The sequence below is a fragment of the Tachyglossus aculeatus genome, chromosome 2, assembly GCF_015852505.1.
Source record: "Tachyglossus aculeatus isolate mTacAcu1 chromosome 2, mTacAcu1.pri, whole genome shotgun sequence".
NCBI classification, from domain to species: domain Eukaryota; kingdom Metazoa; phylum Chordata; class Mammalia; order Monotremata; family Tachyglossidae; genus Tachyglossus; species Tachyglossus aculeatus.
In genome coordinates this window covers 103,493,595-103,512,119 of record NC_052067.1, presented here as the reverse complement: position 1 = coordinate 103,512,119, position 18,525 = coordinate 103,493,595, and the positions used below count along the sequence as shown (strand labels likewise).

At 46.7% G+C, this 18,525-nt stretch overlaps 1 protein-coding gene across 2 annotated transcripts in view; it reads right to left on the bottom strand.

The window, feature by feature from the left end:
* The window catches only part of FHL2 (four and a half LIM domains 2), a 122,170-nt gene that overhangs the window by 46,794 nt on the left and 56,851 nt on the right, over positions 1-18,525 (bottom strand). For both annotated transcript variants that reach the window (XM_038761000.1, XM_038761005.1), the window contains exon 2: positions 13,448-13,694. The gene's annotated coding sequence lies outside the window, so the exon portion shown is untranslated. The remainder of the gene's footprint in view (positions 1-13,447; positions 13,695-18,525) is intronic.

Genomic DNA, 18,525 nt, shown 5'->3' with positions numbered 1-18,525 from the left:
GTTATGTGACTTGCCCAAAGTCACACAGCTGACAAGTGGCGGGGCTGGGAATTTTAAGCACTTGGGAGAGTAAGATACAGTTAGCAGACAACTCCCTGCCCTCACCGAAGTACAGTCTAACAGAGAAGCAATTTCCCAAGGAATGGCCGCCCTCCCTCCCCACCTTTCTGTTCTCTGCCTCCTGTTCCAGCTTCAAGGGCCTCCACTTGCCTCCACCCTGTGCGGTGAGTTAGTCAATCGTATTTACTGAGCGCTTATTGTGCGCAGAGCACTGAACTAAGCACTTGGGAAAGTACAATGTAACTATAGAACAGCCACCTTCCCGGCTCACAACGACCCTCTCTCCACCTCTCCACAGAAGCAGCATGAGTCTGGGATTCAGATCATCAATCGTACTTATTGAGCGCTTACTGTGTGCAGAGCACTGTACTAAGCGCTTATCTAACCTCAGATGACTGAGGTTCTAATGTGTGACCCTGACTGGGCAAGTCACTTAACTTCTCTGTGACCCAGGGCCAACAGCACGTTGAGCCTAGGAGGACAGTTTTAAAATATCTGGTCTAGGGGGAGTCCAATGAAGTAAAAACCTATATCTTCTGTTTCTAGACTGTAAGCCCACTGTTGGGTAGGGATCGTTTCTATATGTTGCCAACTTGTACTTCCCAAGCGCTTAGTACAGTGCTCTGCATACAGTAAGTGCTCAATAAATACGATTGATTGATTGATTCTGTTACAGGCTGGGGTGGCGAAAGGTGGATTGGTATGAGTAGTAGTATTTACTAATAATAATTATGGCATTTATTAAGCACTTACTATGTGCAAAGCACTGTTCTAAGCGCTGGGGAGGTTACAAGGTGATCAGGTTGTCCCACGGGGGGCTCACAGTCTTAATCCCCATTTTCCAGATGAGGGAATTGAGGCCCAGAGAAGTGAAGTGACTTGCCCAAAGTCACACAGCTGACAATTGGCGGAGTCGGGATTAGAACCCATGACCTCTGACTCCAAAGCCCGCGCTCTTTCCACTGAGCCATGCTGCTTCTCTAAGCACCTATTATGCTTATTATGCTTATTATTTACTAAGCACCTGTTATGTGCACAGCACTGTATTAAGTGCTGGGAAAACATATGCAGGTGGAAAGTAGACATGATCCATGGCCCTAAAGGGGCTCATGGTATATTATTATACAAATATTGCTCTTGTTATTATTAATGACAACAATATATTATATTATTAATAATAACAATATAATTATATTATAATGAATTGTAATATAATTAACACACAACTATTGTACTATAATATAATATACGTGATTTAATTATAACATATACAATGTATTGTGACTAATTATAATTAATAATTATTGTTATTAATAATGATAACAACAATATTTGTTAAGTGCTTGCTTTGTGCCAAGTTAGATGCTAGGGCTTGGGAGTCAGAGGTTACAGGTTCTAATCCCGGCTCCACCACCTGTCAGCTGTGTGATTTTGGGCAAGTCACTTAATCAATCAATCAATCAATCGTATTTATTGAGCGCTTACTATGTGCAGAGCACTGTACTAAGCGCTTGGAAAGTACAAATTGGCATCACATAGAGACAGTCCCTACCCGATAGTGGGCTCACAGTCTAAAAGGGGGAGACAGAGAACAGAACCAAACATACCAACAAAATAAAATAAGTAGGATAGAAATGTACAAGTAAAATAAATAAATAAATAAATAAACAGAGTAATAAATATGTACAACCATATATACATATATACAGGTGCTGTGGGGAGGGGAAGGCGGTAAGGCGGGGGGGATGGAGAGGGGGACGAGGGGGAGAGGAAAGAAGGGGCTCAATCTGGGAAGGCCTCCTGGAGGAGGTGAGCTCTCAGCAGGGCCTTGAAGGGAGGAAGAGAGCTAGCTTGGCGGATGGGCAGAGGGAGGGCATTCCAGGCCCGGGGGATGACGTGGGCCGGGGGGTCGATGGCGGGACAGGCGAGAGCGAGGTACAGTGAGGAGATTAGTGGTGGAGGAGCGGAGGGTGCGGGCTGGGCAGTAGAAGGAGAGAAGGGAGGTGAGGTAGGAGGGGGCGAGGTGATGGACAGCCTTGAAGCCCAGGGTGAGGAGTTTCTGCCTGATGCGCAGATTGATCGGTAGCCATTGGAGGTTTTTGAGGAGGGGAGTGATATGTCCAGAGCGTTTCTGGACAAAGATAATCCGGGCAGCAGCATGAAGTATGGATTGAAGTGGAGAGAGACACGAGGATGGGAGATCAGAGAGAAGGCTAGTGCAGTAGTCCAGACGGGATAGGATGAGAGCTTGAATTAGCAGGGTAGCGGTTTGGATGGAGAGGAAAGGGCGGATCTTGGCAATGTTGCGGAGCTGAGACCGGCAGGTTTTGGTGACGGCTTGGATGTGAGGGGTGAATGAGAGAGCGGAGTCGAGGATGACGCCAAGCTTGCGGGCTTGTGAGACGGGAAGGATGGTAGTGCCGTCAACAGAGATGGGAAAGTCAGGGAGAGGACAAGGTTTGGGAGGGAAGACAAGGAGCTCAGTCTTCGACATGTTGAGCTTTAGGTGGCGGGCGGACATCCAGACGGAGATGTCCTGAAGGCAGGAGGAGATGCGAGCCTGGAGGGAGGGGGAGAGAGCAGGGGCAGAGATGTAGATCTGGGTGTCATCAGCGTAGAGGTGATAGTTGAAGCCGTGGGAGCGAATGAGGTCACCAAGGGAGTGAGTGTAGATTGAGAACAGAAGGGGACCAAGCACTGAACCTTGGGGAACTCCCACAGTAAGAGGATGGGAGGGGGAGGAGGAGCCTGCAAAAGAGACTGAGAAAGAACGACCGGAGAGATAAGAGGAGAACCAGGAGAGGAGGGAGTCTGTGAAGCCAAGGTCAGATAACGTGTTGAGGAGAAGGGGGTGGTCCACAGTGTCAAAGGCAGCTGAGAGGTCGAGGAGGATTAGGACAGAGTATGAGCCGTTGGATTTGGCAAGCAGGAGGTCATTGGTGACCTTTGAGAGCGCAGTTTCCGTGGAATGAAGGGGACGGAAGCCAGACTGGAGGGGGTCGAGGAGAGAGTTGTTGTTGAGGAATTCTAGGCAGCGCGTGTAGACAACTCGTTCAAGGAGTTTGGAAAGGAATGGTAGGAGGGATATGGGACGATAACTAGAAGGTGAGGTGGGGTCAAGAGAGGGTTTTTTTAGGATGGGAGAGACATGGGCATGTTTGAAGGCAGAGGGGAAGGAACCAGTGGAGAGTGAGCGGTTGAAGATGGAAGTTAAGGAGGGGAGAAGGGATGGAGCGAGAGATTTCATAAGATGAGAGGGAATGGGGTCAGAAGCACAGGTGGCCGGAGTAGCACTTGAGAGGAGGGAGGAGAGTTCCTCTGAGGATACCGCTGGGAAGGATGGGAGAGTAGCAGAGAATGTTGAGAGCCGGGGGGTTGGAGAAAGGGGGGAAGAGACTTTGGGGAGGTCGGACCTGATGGATTTAATTTTGTTAATGAAGTAGGAGGCCAGATCGTTGGGGGTGAGGGAAGGAGGAGGGGGAGGAACCGGGGGCCTGAGAAGGGAGTTGAATGTACGGAAGAGCTGGCGGGGGTGATGGGCATGGGTGTCAATAAGGGAGGAGAAATAGTTTTGTCTGGCAGAAGAGAGGGCTGAGTTAAGGCAGGAAAGGATAAACTTGAAGTGAACGAGGTTGGCATGGTGTTTAGACTTTCGCCAGCAGCGTTCGGCAGCTCGAGCATAAGAGCGAAGGAGGCGGACAGTGGCAGTGATCCAGGGCTGTGGGTTAGTGGTGCGAGAGCGGCGAAGGGAAAGGTGAGCAAGTGAGTCTAGCTGAGTAGAAAGGGTAGAGTTGAGAGCAGTAATCTGATCATCAAGACTGGGTAGAGAGGAGAGGGCGGCGAGGTGGGGTGTGAGGCGTTCCGAAAGATGGGTGGGGTCCAGAGAGCGGAGATCTCTGTGAGGGAGTAATACGGATTTACAGGGGAAAGGAGTGTGAGTGAGGAGGCAGGTGAGAAGATTATGATCAGAGAGAGGGATCACAGAGTTGGTGAGGGTGGACACAGTGCAGCGGTAGGAGATGATGAGGTCGAGGGTATGACCAAGTTGGTGAGTGGGTGAGGTGGGGTGGAGGAAGAGGTTGGCAGCGTCAAGGAGAGATAGAAGGCGGGCGGCAGAGGAGTCGTTAGGGATATCCATGTGGATATTGAAGTCTCCAAGGATCAGAGTGGGCATGGAGAAGGAGAGAAGGAATGTGAGGAAGGGGTCAAAGTCGTTAAAGAAGTTGGAAGTGGGGCCCGGAGGGCGGTAGATGACGGCTACAAGAATCTGGAGGGGGTGGTAGAGGCGAATAATGTGGGCTTCAAAGGAGGGGAAGGAAAGGGAAGGGGGAGGAGGGATAGTGCGAAAGCGACATTGGGGGGCGAGAAGGAAACCGACACCTCCTCCTTTTCCAGTGAGTCTGGGGGAGTGGGAGAAGAAGAGGCCTGCACTGCAGAGAGCAGCAGAAGAGACCGTGTCGTCCGACGACAGCCATGTTTCAGTTAGGGCGAGGAGGAGTAGAGAACTGGAAAGGAAAAGGTCCAGGATGAAAGGAATCTTACTTAAAACGGAGCGGGGGTTCCAGAGGCCACACTTGGCATCAGCTGTCGAGGGTGGGGAGGGAGGGGGAAGGGTGCGAGGGGTGGGGAGGGTTTGGATTGGGATGAGTTGGCGGGGGGCCTGGGCGGGGAGAGTGGGAAGGGGGGGTGGCGATGGGAAAGGAGAACTGGGATGGGGTGGGGGCGGGGAGAAGGGGAGGAGGGGGGGTCGGGAGGGAGAAGCAGAGGACCTGCGCTGGTACAGAGGAATCCTTGGTAGGGGGTGAGGGGGAGCGGTCTTGGTGGGTGAGAGGGAGGGAAACAGCTGGGTGGGAGAGGGGAAGGGGAAGGTGAGGAATGGGAATGGCAGTTGGGAGCAAGGGAACTGAAAGTTCATGGTGAGGTCAGCAGGGCGAGTGACAGTACAGTGGGGGGTTAACAATTGAGATGCAGAAGCAATAAAACAGTAGCAATGATAAAAGTAGGCGATGGCATCACAGGGTGTAGTTGAGCAATCAATATGCTATGGCAATAATAGAATTGGCAAACAATGATGCCACAGAGAGCAGATACAAACTATTAAGAGCTGGAGTAGGGTGGGCCAGTTAAGGGGGGTCAGGGAGCAGAGATACCTGGGGAGGGGAGCGAACTTAACTTCTCTGTGCCTCAGTTACCTCATCTGTAAAATGGGGATTAATAATAATGGTATTTGTTAGGCACTTACTATGTGCCAAGCACTGTTCTAAGCACTGGGGGGGATATAAAGTAATCAGGGTGTCCCACGTGGGGTTCACAGTCTTACCATATCCAAATGATTTTCAAGAGCCGTATGCTGTGGTTGTTCCTCTAGAAAAGGATTTAGTCCTTATTGACCTTGCACAAAATGGGTAAGAATTGGAATTTTATTGGTGGGATGTTGAGGAAAATGTCACATCATATGGCAAAGAAAACCTTCAATTTTTGGCAACAAGTATTTATTTCTGTACAAAATGTCTGGGAGTTTATTTTGGCTTAGTTTGTTGTAGCATCCTTGCTCTTATTCTTCTATAGAGGAGAAGCAGCGTGGCTCAGTGGAAAGAGCACAGGCTTGGGAGTCAGAGGTCATGGGTTCAAATCCCAGCTCCACCACTTGTCAGCTGTGTGACTTTGGGCAAGTCACTTAACTTCTCTGAGCCTCAGTTACCTCATCTTTAAAACGGGGATTAAGCCTGTGAGCCCCAGGTGGGACAACCTGATCACCTTGTATCCTCCCCAGTGCTTAGAACAGTGCTTTGCACATAGTAAGCGCTTAACAAATGCCATCATCATTAACTGAGGTGCAGAGAAGTGAAGTGACTTGCCCAAAGTCACACAGGTGACAAGTGGTGAAGCCGGGATTAGAACCCATGACCTCTGCCTCCCAAGCCCGTGCTCTTTCCACTGAGCCACGCCGCTTAAGACTATGAAGAGATTTAGACTATGAGCTCCACGTGGGACAACCTGAAAACCTTGTATCTACGCCAGCGCTTAGAACCATGCTTCGCACATAATAAGGGTTTAACAAATACCATCATTATTAATCAGGTCGAACACAGTCCCTGTCCCACATGGCTTTTACAGTCTAAGAGGGAGGAAGAACCGGTGTTTAATCCCCATTTTATAGATGAAGAAAAAGATACAGAGAAGGTAAAGTGACTTGCTCAGGGTCACCCGCTAGGCCTGGGTCCTAGGTTCTCCGACTCCCACGCTCATGCTGCTAGGTTAAGTATCTATTCTATTCTATTAATTTTATTTTGTTAGTATGTTTGGTTTTGTTCTCTGTCTCCCCCTTTTAGACTGTGAGCCCACTGTTGGGTAGGGACCGTCTCTATATGTTGCCAATTTGTACTTCCCAAGCGCTTAGTACAGTGCTCTGCACATAGTAAGCGCTCAATGAATACGATTGATGATGATGAAGTATCAAGGGAGGCGAGGAAACTGGTGCCAGACACATATGGAAAGATGCAACAATAAAAACGCTAAAGCAAAATCAGGCTGCAGCGGGATATTTTGTGTGGTAGTGCTCCGTTCCCAGGTACAGTCGGTTTTCCAATAACCTTGGGGTTACATTTCGGAGGCCCCCATGCTTAGGAAACTCATGCTGTAGTTCAAGGACCTTGACTGATTTCATGGGCCTTGACTGATGCCATGGAGCATACATGAAACCGTTTCTTCCGACTCAGACTAAGCCCCTCTTTTCCTCAGCTCCCCCCGCCATGACTCGCTCCCTTTGCTCTACACCCCCATGTCCCCACAGCAGGTAGGTAGATATGTACATATCTATAATTCTATTTATTTATATTAATGCCTGTTTACTTGTTTTGATGTGTATATAGATCTGTAATTATATTCATTTATATTGATGCTATTGATGCCTATTATTTTGATGTCTGTCTCCCCCCTTCTAGACTTTAAGCTCAGAAGCAGCATGGCTCAGTGGAAAAAACAAGGGTTTTGGAGTCAGAGGTCATGGGTTCAAATCCCGGCTCCGCCAATTGCCAGCTGTGTGACTTTGGGCAAGTCACTTAACTTCTCACATAGTAAGCACTTAATAAATGCCATTATTATTATTATTCTCAGTGCCTCAGTTACCTCATCTGTAAAATGAGGATTAAGACTGTGAGCCCCCCCACCCCGTGGGACAATCTGATCACCTTGGAACCTCCCCAGCACTTAGAACAGTGCTTTGCACATAGTAAGCGCTTAATAAATGCTATCATTATTATTATTATTATTATTAAGGGCAGGGATTGTCTCTATTGCTGAATTGTACTTTCCAAGAGCATAGTACAGTGTGCTGCACACAGTAAGCGCTCAATAAATACAACTGAATGAATAAATGATTCCACACTGTGCTCTATACCCTGTAGGAAGACTCTGTTTCCTCAGTCCATAACAGGGATCGATCCAGAATGTGAGGCAAAAACATACATTTTGGCAGAAGCGAGAAGCAGCATGGCTTAGTGGAAAGAGTACGGGCTTGGGAATCTGAGGTCATGGGTTCGAATCCCAGCTCTGCCACTTGTCTGCTCTGTGACTTTGGGCAAGTCACTTAACTTCTCTGTGCCTCAGTTATCTCATCTGGAAAATGGGGATTAAGACTGTGAGCCCCTCGTGGGACAACCTAATCACCTTGTATCCCCCCAGCGCTTGTAACAGTGTTTTGCACATAGTAAGCACTAAACAAATACCATCATTATTTATTATTATTACCTTCCATGGACTTGCTCCTTATTATATGGCCCTAGTCGGCTCCTGGCTGCCTTAGACGTTCCACATCTTCCATTTCTGACTAATAAACACTCCTTCTTTTTGTAGTTAAGAAAACACACAAATAAACAAAAAAGGAGAAGCAGCCTGTAGTACCTACCATTGTTATAGGGTCAGGAAAAAAAATGATTAAATATTGGAAGGGAGGCTTGCAGTTCTTGTGAAAATAAATTAACATGGATGGTGCCAGGAACTGTTCGATTATGGGGGATTCACCCTTTACTAACAGCGTGGCCAGTGCACCCCACACTGCTTAACGTCCTTGGCTATCACACAAAGAGAATTGAGCTCGGCTCCATAGGGAACTACCAGAGTCTCTACTCTTGAAGAGTTTGCAGCACATCCTAAGCACAGGGGATTGAATGTTCGCTTCTGAAGACATTCTTGGATCAGGAAATCAGGTTCTTTCTTTTCACTCTGGATGGGCAGCAGGATACGATGGACACAAATGGGAGGGAGAAGAGGGAGATGGGGAGACATCTCTGATATCTCTGAGGTTCTGAAAAATCAGTCACTCAATCACTCGTATTTATTGAGCAACAGTTGTGACTTGGAGTTCTTTCAATCATGCTCAGTCCCTCTAGACTATAAGCTCATTCTGTGCAGGGAATGTATTTGCTATTTTGTTGGGTTGCACTCTCCCAAGCGCACAGTGAGAGTTCAATATATACAACTGATTGACTGATTGAGAGTACTATACTAAGTGCTTGGGAGAATACAATACAGCAGAGTCGGTAGACACGTTCCTTGCCCACAGTGAGCTTACAATCTAGAAGGACTGAGCACCACTGAGAAGACTCCAAGTCACATCTTTCTGACCCACTAACTCATCAAAGGCCACTTTCCTGCCACTTTCTACCCTGACTTTCTTGCTCCTCCCACCCTCACGCCCTTTTTGCCTCTGGTTTAGATCATCATCATCATCATCATCAATCGTATTTATTGAGCGCTTACTCATCATCATCAATCGTATTTATTGAGCGCTTACTGTGTGCAGAGCACTGTACTAAGCGCTTGGGAAGTACAAATTGGCAACATATAGAGAAAGTCCCTACCCAACAGTGGGCTCACAGTCTAAAAGGGGGAGACAAAACCAAACATACTAACAAAATAAAATAAATAGAATAGATATGTACAAGTACATCCTCCCTCACTACAGCTTGAGCCCTTATTAAACTGCTCCTGGTCTGGGAGAAGGGTCCCAGAATCTCCTCACATCCATAATTGGGCCAACCAATGCCCAGCCTAATGGAGAACTGCCTCCTGCCTTCCTCGTCTTCCTAGAGAAGCAGTGTGGCTCAGTGGAAAGTGCCTGGGCTTGGGAGTCAGAGGTCATGGGTTCTAATCCCAGATCCAAAGTCAGCTGTGTGACTCTGGGCAAGTCACTTGACTTCTCTGTGCTTCAGTTACCTCATCTGTAAAATGGGGATGAAGACTGTGAGCCCCACGTGGGACAACCTGATTGACTTGTAACTCCCCCAGTGCTTAGAACAGCACACAGTAAGCGCTTAACAAATGCCATAATCATTATTATTATTGTTAATCTCTTCTGACCTCATGGACCAAGACCATAACTATGTCTCTTCTTCCTTCTTTTCTCTGTCTGTCTTCCACACGTGCACAGAGAATGGGCTTTTGTTAGTCTTATCTGAAAAAAACACCCTTCTAATTCAGCCAAGTTAAACTAAGGGCAAAAGAAAGCAGATCTGGCTAAGAAACGAACTTTAAATATGTAATAGAAAATTGTACATTGTATTTGGGAAGCAGCAGGACCTACTGAATAGAGCCCGGGCCTTGGCTTGGAAACGAACTTTAAATTGGTAATAGAAAATTGTAAATTATATGTGGGAAGCAGCCGGGCCTAGTGGATAGAGCACAGGCCTGCGAGTCAGAAAGACCTGGGTTCTAATCACTGCTCTGCCACTTGTCTACTGCGTGACCTTGGGCAAATCACTTCACTTCTCTATGTCTCAGGTACCTCATCTGTGAAATGGGGATTAAGAACGTGAGCCCCATGTGGGAAAGGGACTGTCCAACCTGATGACGTTGTATCTACCCCAGCGTGTAGTGCAGTGCCTGGCACATAATAAGCACTTAACAAATACCATAAAAAAATAGAGGAGCTCCCACATCTAGCCATCGATAGGTCAGGGTTCTGTTCCTGGTTGTGCAGCATTGGGCCTTAGAGTCTTTGGGCCTCTACGTTGCCATCTATAAAAAAAAGAGAATGATGGCTGTTTTCACGGATTCTGAGAGGATTACAAAGATAAGGTCTCTACCAGGAAGCAGGTCAAGTTATAAGCAACGGAATGGTGAAGACTGTCAGTGAACTGACAGTTACTCTGAAAGCTACTGCTCTCTCCTATTGCTTTCCCTGAGCACTGTCCACAGCCTGGAGCACACCAGGGCGGCAGGAAATCTGAATTTTTCTCCCCTCCTGACATTCCCCTCTCCTCCCTCTCCTGCCCAGACCCCATGTGTGGAGAATGAAAAGGCAGGACTGCTGGATTACCCAGGCTCAAAGATTAAAGCGCTGCTCAGAGTTAGTTTGGAAAAGTCAGAGATTTGTCACCCCATGACACATTTAGCTGAGCTTCTGCAATTCTCAGAACGCTCCTGCCATGCATATTCATTCATTCATTCATTCATAGAGAAGCAGCGTGGCTCAGTGGAAAGAGCCCAGGCTTTGGAGTCAGTGGTCATGGGTTCAAATCCCGGCTCCGCCAACTGTCAACTGGATGACTTTGGGCAAGTCACTTAATTTCTCTAATGCCTCAGTTACCTCATCCGTAAAATGGGGATTAAGACTGTGAGCCCCCCGTGGGACAACCTGATCACCTTGTAACCACCCCAGTGCTTAGAACAGTGCTTTGCACACAGTAAGTGCTTAATAAATGCTATCATTATAATTATTATTCAGTCTATTTACTGAATGCTTACTGTGTGCAAAGCACTGTACTAAACACTTGGGAGAGTACAATATAATAATAAACAGGCACATTCTCTGCACACAGTGAGCTCACAGTCTAGTTCTCCCACAGTCTGGCGGGGAGGCAGACATTAATGTAAATAAATAAATTACAGATATCAAACCCAACCTGCCTGGGGACATATCGGATCCTTCCAAAATAAAACGTTTTCCTGGTGTCGAGTTCTCTGCTCAACGTCTGTGACCCTGGAAGTCTAGAAGGGAATTTGAGCTTTGGGAGTAAGATCTTTCTGGAAACCATAGTAACTCTTCCAAATCACTAGGAGCAGTGAATTAAATGACCAAATTACACGATTAATGGAACCCCACTGGTTTGCAAACCTTTAACACAGCTTGAAAAAAGACTTCTTTTATTTCCAGTGAGCAGTTCATGCTTTTGAAAAATCAAGGCAAAAATCTACTCAGGGAAATGAGGCAATCAATCAGTGATATATATATCAAGTACCTTACTGTGGGCAGAGCATTGTACTAAGCACTTGGGAAAGTACAACAGAGTTGGTAGGCAAGATCCCTGCCCTAAGGATCTCACAATCTCCTTTACACTGCCCAGGTACACATATGTGAGCGTGTACACACACACATACGTCTACACCTATTAACAAAGAGATGTTAGTACAAACATACGGACCATACATGAGGGGGAATGAAAGGGAAAGACCTTCTGAGTGAAAAATTTCAATTTTACGTGAACTTGGGCACCGCCACCTATATGTTTAATAACCGTACTCGGTTCCAGATAATTCGATTTTCAATTTCCTCATTTCTATCTTCTACCCTACACACACTGTGTTTAGAAGAGTTATAGCCACTGGAGCAAAAACAATCTTCAGTCGGGCTTACTCCAGGGAGGAAGAAAAAGGACTCAAGTAGGCAAACATCTAAATTTTGAGATGCAGAGGCTTTGGGGATTGCACTCTTTAGAGCAAGTCAAGAAACAGAAAATGAATATACCAGAATGTAAAATAAAAAAAAAAAAACGCTTTCCATTTTTGAAATGAAAGGCACAGAGGTTTTTCTTGCACCCTCACGATCTAGGAGGATAGCCTCGGGCTGAGAAGATGGGGATCCCTAAGGAGATGGGGGGCAGGGGGCCGATACACCTGGCTTCCCCTACCCACTGCCATCACCCCACTGCCCAATCTGACTGAAGGGAAGCCATTTTCACAATCCAAGAATGGGCAGAGTCATTCGTTCATTCATTTAATCATATTTATTGAGTACTTACTGTGTGCAGAGCACTGTACTAAGCACTTGGGAGAGTACAACTGAACAATAAACAGACACATTCCCTGCCCACAAGGAGCTCGGGCAGGTTTCCCCTCAGGGTGGCCAGGGCTCAACGTTGAGGGGACAGTGTGTGCGGAAGCAGGGAGGGGAAGTCTGAAATGGGGCAAATGAGGGGTTGAGATGAGAGAGGAGTCACGCTTGAGAATGGCTTGGGATAACTGCTGTCCAGATCCAAGTACTCAACGCTTTCCATTTTTGAAATGAAAGGCACAGAGGTTTTTCTTGCACCCTCACGATCTAGGAGGATAGCCTCGGGCTGAGAAGATGGGGATCCCTAAGGAGATGGGGGGCAGGGGGCCGATACACTGAAAGTACTCATTCTTTTTGGAAAGAATGCTTTCCAAAAATGTTAATCAGACACAATATTGTTTTTGGTATTTCTGGGATTTTTTTTTTCATCAAACTGAACACTGGAACAAAGGAATGCAACTTGTTTTTTTAGTTCCTCTATCAATGTGAACTAGAAAATGCCAGAAAACGGGAACTGAAATGAATGTAAAATAAACTTAGTATTTTCCTGAATTGATAGACTCATGGACTGTAAGCTACTTGAGGGAGGGATCCTGTCTACTAACTCTAATGTACTGTAGTCTGCCAATTGCTTAATGCACTGCTCTGCGCACAATAAGTGCTCAATAAATACCACTGAGTGATGGATAAACCTAATGATAGTAACAAAAAAACCATTCTCTGATCTGATAGAATGTCCTCTGTGTGGGGCTTAAATCCCTCTTAAAGTTATATAAAAATTGCTCCTCAAAACGTGCCAATGGGACAGAGGGCAGGGAGCTACTGAGATCCTGGGAGCAGAAAGACCTGAAGAGGGAAGATTCAGGCAATTCACACAAGGGCCACCGCCTCACTTTGTATTAAATAGTAATGGTGATAAATGCTTACTACGTGCTAAGCACAATACTGGCGGCCAAGCTCAGGACCACCTCCCTGTCTTAGAGGAGTCAAACCCGAACCTTTCCTTGGGTCACACTGCACTGCACAACGCACGTTTCTGGACACACATGAGTGAGGAGCATGTCAAAAGCTGCTCAGGGAATTAGGTTAAATATCAGACAGAGGTTTCTGACAGTGAGCAGTGGAAATGAACCCTGAACCAGATTACCACAGAAGAGCTTGGAAGGAAATCTTCGCAAATTCCACTTCTCTGAAACCGAGACAAGCTTGGATTTATGACAATCCCCCCACCAGAGTCAGATGATTCAGAACCAACGAAAAACAAGGTTCGTCTTTTGTGCTGAGGGCTGGATTCCCAAATTCATTTCAAAGCAAAGTGAGAAAAGACATAGTCACCTGTTCGGCAGTGCAGGGGGTTGAAACAAATTAAAGACCCTCCCAAGGGCACTTCCAGCCTTGCGATTTCGTCTGTCTTGTCTCCTCACTTGTAAGCTCCTTGTAGACAGGAACTGACTTCCAAATGTTCCTGAAAATGTGGCCTCAACACACCAAGGACACAGGATCAGCCCAAAGGCTGGTCAAACCCAGAAGGCGAGCAATGCGTCTCTTCCTACGGTAAAACTTGCAGTTCAGACTCAGAACTCTGCAAGACAGACAAAGAAATAGAACAAGTCAGCCAGCACATACTTCAGAAAAGCGGCAGGCAGAATGTGCTATCGACATGCTATTGGACTCCAGAGCAAGTCTGGGCTGTCCCAGATGGAGATCTGACCCTTGACCAGTGGCATCCACTCCGAGTCTTATTCAACATCAAAGGGCCAAACGGGATCTGTAGTCTGGCCTGCTTGGAGAGATGAGGGCTGATGATGGCCTCCCCCCACCAACGCCCCTTGTTATGGAATGCGCCTGCAGGGTGGAGCACAGCAGGATACCCAAGAAATTACCGCTGGAAAACTAGCTGGGGCAACAGCAAGCAGAGCAGGAAAAAGTAATGCATGCAACTTGCCCCCCACATAGCCAAGTTTGCCCGTGATCGATTCAGAACAGGGGCGCTGAGCCAACCGGATGGCTGGATTCCTCCGTGATCAGTTAAGGAGAATTCGACCTTTGTCACCTATTTCTACTTGTAGGCTACTGAGAGGGCAAGACATGCAGAGGCTTCATATTTTCTGGGGGTGCGTCACGTGGAGTACGGCTTATGGACTGTTTTAGTCGACATTCTGTCCGGTTCTCACCAGATATCGAAAACCTGAACACTGAGCATTAACTGGTTGATGGATCTCATTTTATCCTCATCACATTCCTGGGAGGTAGAGACGGGGCAGGGATTGGTCCTCATTTTACAGGTGAGGACACCGAGGTCCAGAGAGGCTGAGAAGCCTTGCCCCAGGTCACTGCACAGCCCAAAAGCCGAGCTGTGACCAGAAGCCAGCTCTCCTGACTTCCAGATGTGAGCATTCTCTACCAGAGACCACGACAGCCTGAAAATGGCTGTGAAATGTGAATGAAATATTGATCGAGGCAGCTTAAGGGGCAATCCACCCATAGTGTGCATTGACAAAGGGAATTCTATAATTATAGAGACGTAATCAAACAATCAATCAATGGTATTTTACTCATACTTACTGTGTACGAGCCCCGTACCAGCTTGGGAAAGAAAGTACAGTATAGAGTTAGTAGAGTTGTCCCTACCCACAAGGAGTTTACAGTCTACAGGGGTAGGCAGACATAATAAATTACAGATAGGGGGAGGCCATACAGGTAGTACGGTCTAATGGAAGGAGCATGGAGCTGGGAGGTCTGGGTTCCAGTCATTATCATTCCATCCATTGTATTTATTGAGTGCTTACTATGTGCACTGTACTATACTAAGCACTTAGGAGAGTAAAGAAGCAGCATGGCTTAGTGGAAAGAGTCCAGGCTTGGGAGTCAGAGGACATGGGTCCTAATCCAGGCTCTGCCACTTATCAGCTGTGTGACTGGGCAAGTCACTTCACTTCTCTGTTCTCAATTTCCTCATCTGTAAAATGGGGATTCAGACTATGAGCTCCACGTGGGACAACTTAATTACCTTGTATCTACCCCCCCGTGCTTAGAATGGTGCTGGCACATAGAAAGCGCTTAACAATCACCATTATTATTATTATTTATTATTATTATTATTACAGGACAACAGAATTAGCAGACAAGTTCCCTTCCCATAATGAGCTTACAGTCTAGACATTCATCATGGCATTGAATTACTGTAGGACCTTGGGATAATCACTAAAGTCCTCTGTTCCTTAGCTTCCTCGATCAAATAGGGTTAATACAATACCTATCACTCCCTACCAAACGAGATAACTAATGTCAAAGTATTTTGGGGAAAATATAAGTGCTACACAAATTCAAGGTATTGTTATTATAGGCAATCCATCCATCCATATACATTCACACTTCACATAGACACACTGATAACTAGCGCTTAGTACAATGCTCTGCACACAGTAAGCACTCAATAAATACGACTGAATGAAGGAATGAGTAAAAACCCAGATGAGAATATCTTGAATCTCTCACCATATGTACTTGAGCCACTGGGTTCTGAGGAGGAGTTAATGGGGTACTATGTGCTGGGCACTGTAGTAAGCGCTGCAGTAGAGAAGCAGAATGCCCTAGTGGACAGAGCACAGGCCATGGTATTTATTGAGCACTTACTATGATGCAGACCACAGTACTAAGTAAGTTCTTGGGAGAGTACATTGGAGTTAACAGACACATTCCCTGCCCACAATGAGTTTACAGTCTAGCGGGAGGATTTGGGTTCTAATCTTGACTCTGCCGTTTGTCTGCTGTGTGACCTCAGGCAAGTCACTGAACTTCCCTATGGCTTAGTTACCTCATCTGTAAAACGGGACTTAATACTAAGAGCCCCATGTGGGACATGGACTGTATCCAACATGATGAGCTTGTATCTACCCCAGCATTACTGACATCCAGTAGATGCTTAACAAATACCACTGAAAAAAACCCAGCAAGAGCAAGGTAATTAGGGTGGGCACATTCCCGGTTTCACCCGGAGCTCACAGTCTATGTCTGTGAGGTGGATATGTTACTACTTAGGTCTTGAGGTGGAATAAAAGCAACCGATTTTCGGAGAAAATTGCTCCTCGGGGAGCAATACATTACATGGGTGTGTCTTTATGCAAACACCCTTCCCTCCCTCATCCACTAAGCACCATTCTTTCTAGCCCGACACTGCACACAGGTACGCAGAATGGAATTGAGAATTTATTAAGCGAATAAATCAACATTGCAAAATGTAAATCGTCTGTGGTCTTGAATGGTTTGGAGGAGTTGCTTATGCAAATATCTATTTGAGAGTGGAAGAAAGCTGCCGTAATTCAACGCTTCAGATCGGGAGTTCGGTGTCTGCAATTTGGCTTAACATTTAGACAATCATTCTATGTACTTAAAAGACCGGCATAAAATATATGTTAGACTACATCATTCCCTCCCAACACTTCCCTCTCCTTCCTCTAACCCCTCCTTCAACACGACTGAAAAGTACAGATTTGTACAGATCTGTAATTTATTGATATTAATGTCCATCTGCCCTTTCAGAAGGTAAGCTCACTGTGGGCAGGGCATGGGTCTGTAATGTTGTTGTAGTAATAATAATAATAATGATGGTATTTGTTAAGTGCTTATTATGTGCTAAGCACTGTTCTAATCCCGGGGGTAGATACAAGGTAATCAGGTTGGACACATCTCTGTCCCTCTGGGGGCTCACAGTCTTAATCCTCATTCTACAGATGAAATAACTGAGGCCCAGAGAAGTGAAGTGACTTGCCCAGGGTCACACAGCAGACAATTGGTGGAACCGGAATTAGAACTGATGACCTTCTGACTCCCAGGCACGAAGTCTATCCACTAGGCTACACTGCTTCTATTTGTATTGTACTCTCCCAAACGCTTAGTGTACTGCACACAGTAAGTGCTCAATAAATACGAAGGAATGAAGGAATCTATGACTGACTACCCACAAACAAGGTCTGTGCATTGGCACCAGTGACTCCCAGGATGGTATAGTGGCTAGAACATGGGCCCGGGGGGCGGAAGGTCATGGGTTCTAATCCCAGCACCGCCCCTTGCTTGCTTTGTGACCTTGGGCAAGCCACTTCACTTCTCCTTGCCTTGGTTACCTCATCTGTAAAATGGGATTGAGACTGGGAGTCCCACGTGGGACAGGAACTGTGTCCAACATGCTTTGCTTGTATCCACCCCAGTGCTTAGTACAGTGCCTGGCATTATTACTATTATTTGCGGTGTGTTGATTACGGTCGAACAGTTTGGGTTGGGAACGTCTTTTCCAGCGCTTAGAACAGTGCTTGACACATAGTAAGTGCTTAACAAATACCATCATTATTATTACCCAACATTACTGATATTCTGATTGCACCTGAATGCCGACTCACTCCCTAGTAACAGGGGAAAGTCGATATCTCCGCCCAGAGCTGGTTTTCCCCTAGAAAGCTAGATGACCAGGAAATCCCGCCGGGTGCCTTGATGCTTTTGGATCAATAATAATAATAACAATAATAATAATAATGGTATTTGTTAAGCACTTACTATGTGCCAAGCACTGTTCTAAGCGCTGGGATAGATACAAGGGTAATCAGATTGTCCCACTTGGGCCTAAAAGTCTTAATCTCCTCCCCCTCCTCCTTCCCTCACCCCCAATGATCTGGCCTCCTACTTCATTAATAAAATTAAATCCATCAGGTCCAACCTCCCCAAAGTCACTCCCCCCACTTCTCCAACCCCCCGGCTCTCAACTCTCTCTGCTACTCTCCCATCCTTCCCAGCAGTATCTTCAGAGGAGCTCTCCTCCCTCCTCTCAAGTGCTACTCTGGCCACCTGTGCTTCTGACCCCATTCCCTCTCATCTCATGAAATCTCTTGCTCCGTCCCTTCTCCCCTCCTTAACTTCCATCTTCAACCGCTCAATCTCCACTGGTTCCTTCCCCTCTGCCTTCAAACATGCCCATGTCTCTCCGTTCCTAAAAAAACCCTCTCTTGACCCCACCTCACCTTCTAGTTATCGCCCCATATCCCTCCTACCATTCCTTTCCAAACTCCTTGAACGAGTCATCTACACGCGCTGCCTCGAATTCCTCAACACCAACTCTCTCCTCGACCCCCTCCAGTCTGGCTTCCGTCCCCTACATTCCACGGAAACTGCCCTCTCAAAGGTCACCAATGACCTCCTGCTTGCCAAATCCAACGGCTCATATTCTGTCCTAATCCTCCTCGACCTCTCAGCTGCCTTCGACACTGTGGACCACCCCCTTCTCCTCAACACGCTATCTGACCTTGGCTTCACAGACTCCATCCTCTCCTGGTTCTCCTCTTATCTCTCCGGTCGTTCATTCTTAGTCTCTTTTGCAGGCTCCTCCTCCCCCTCCAATCCCCTTACTGTGGGGGTTCCCCAAG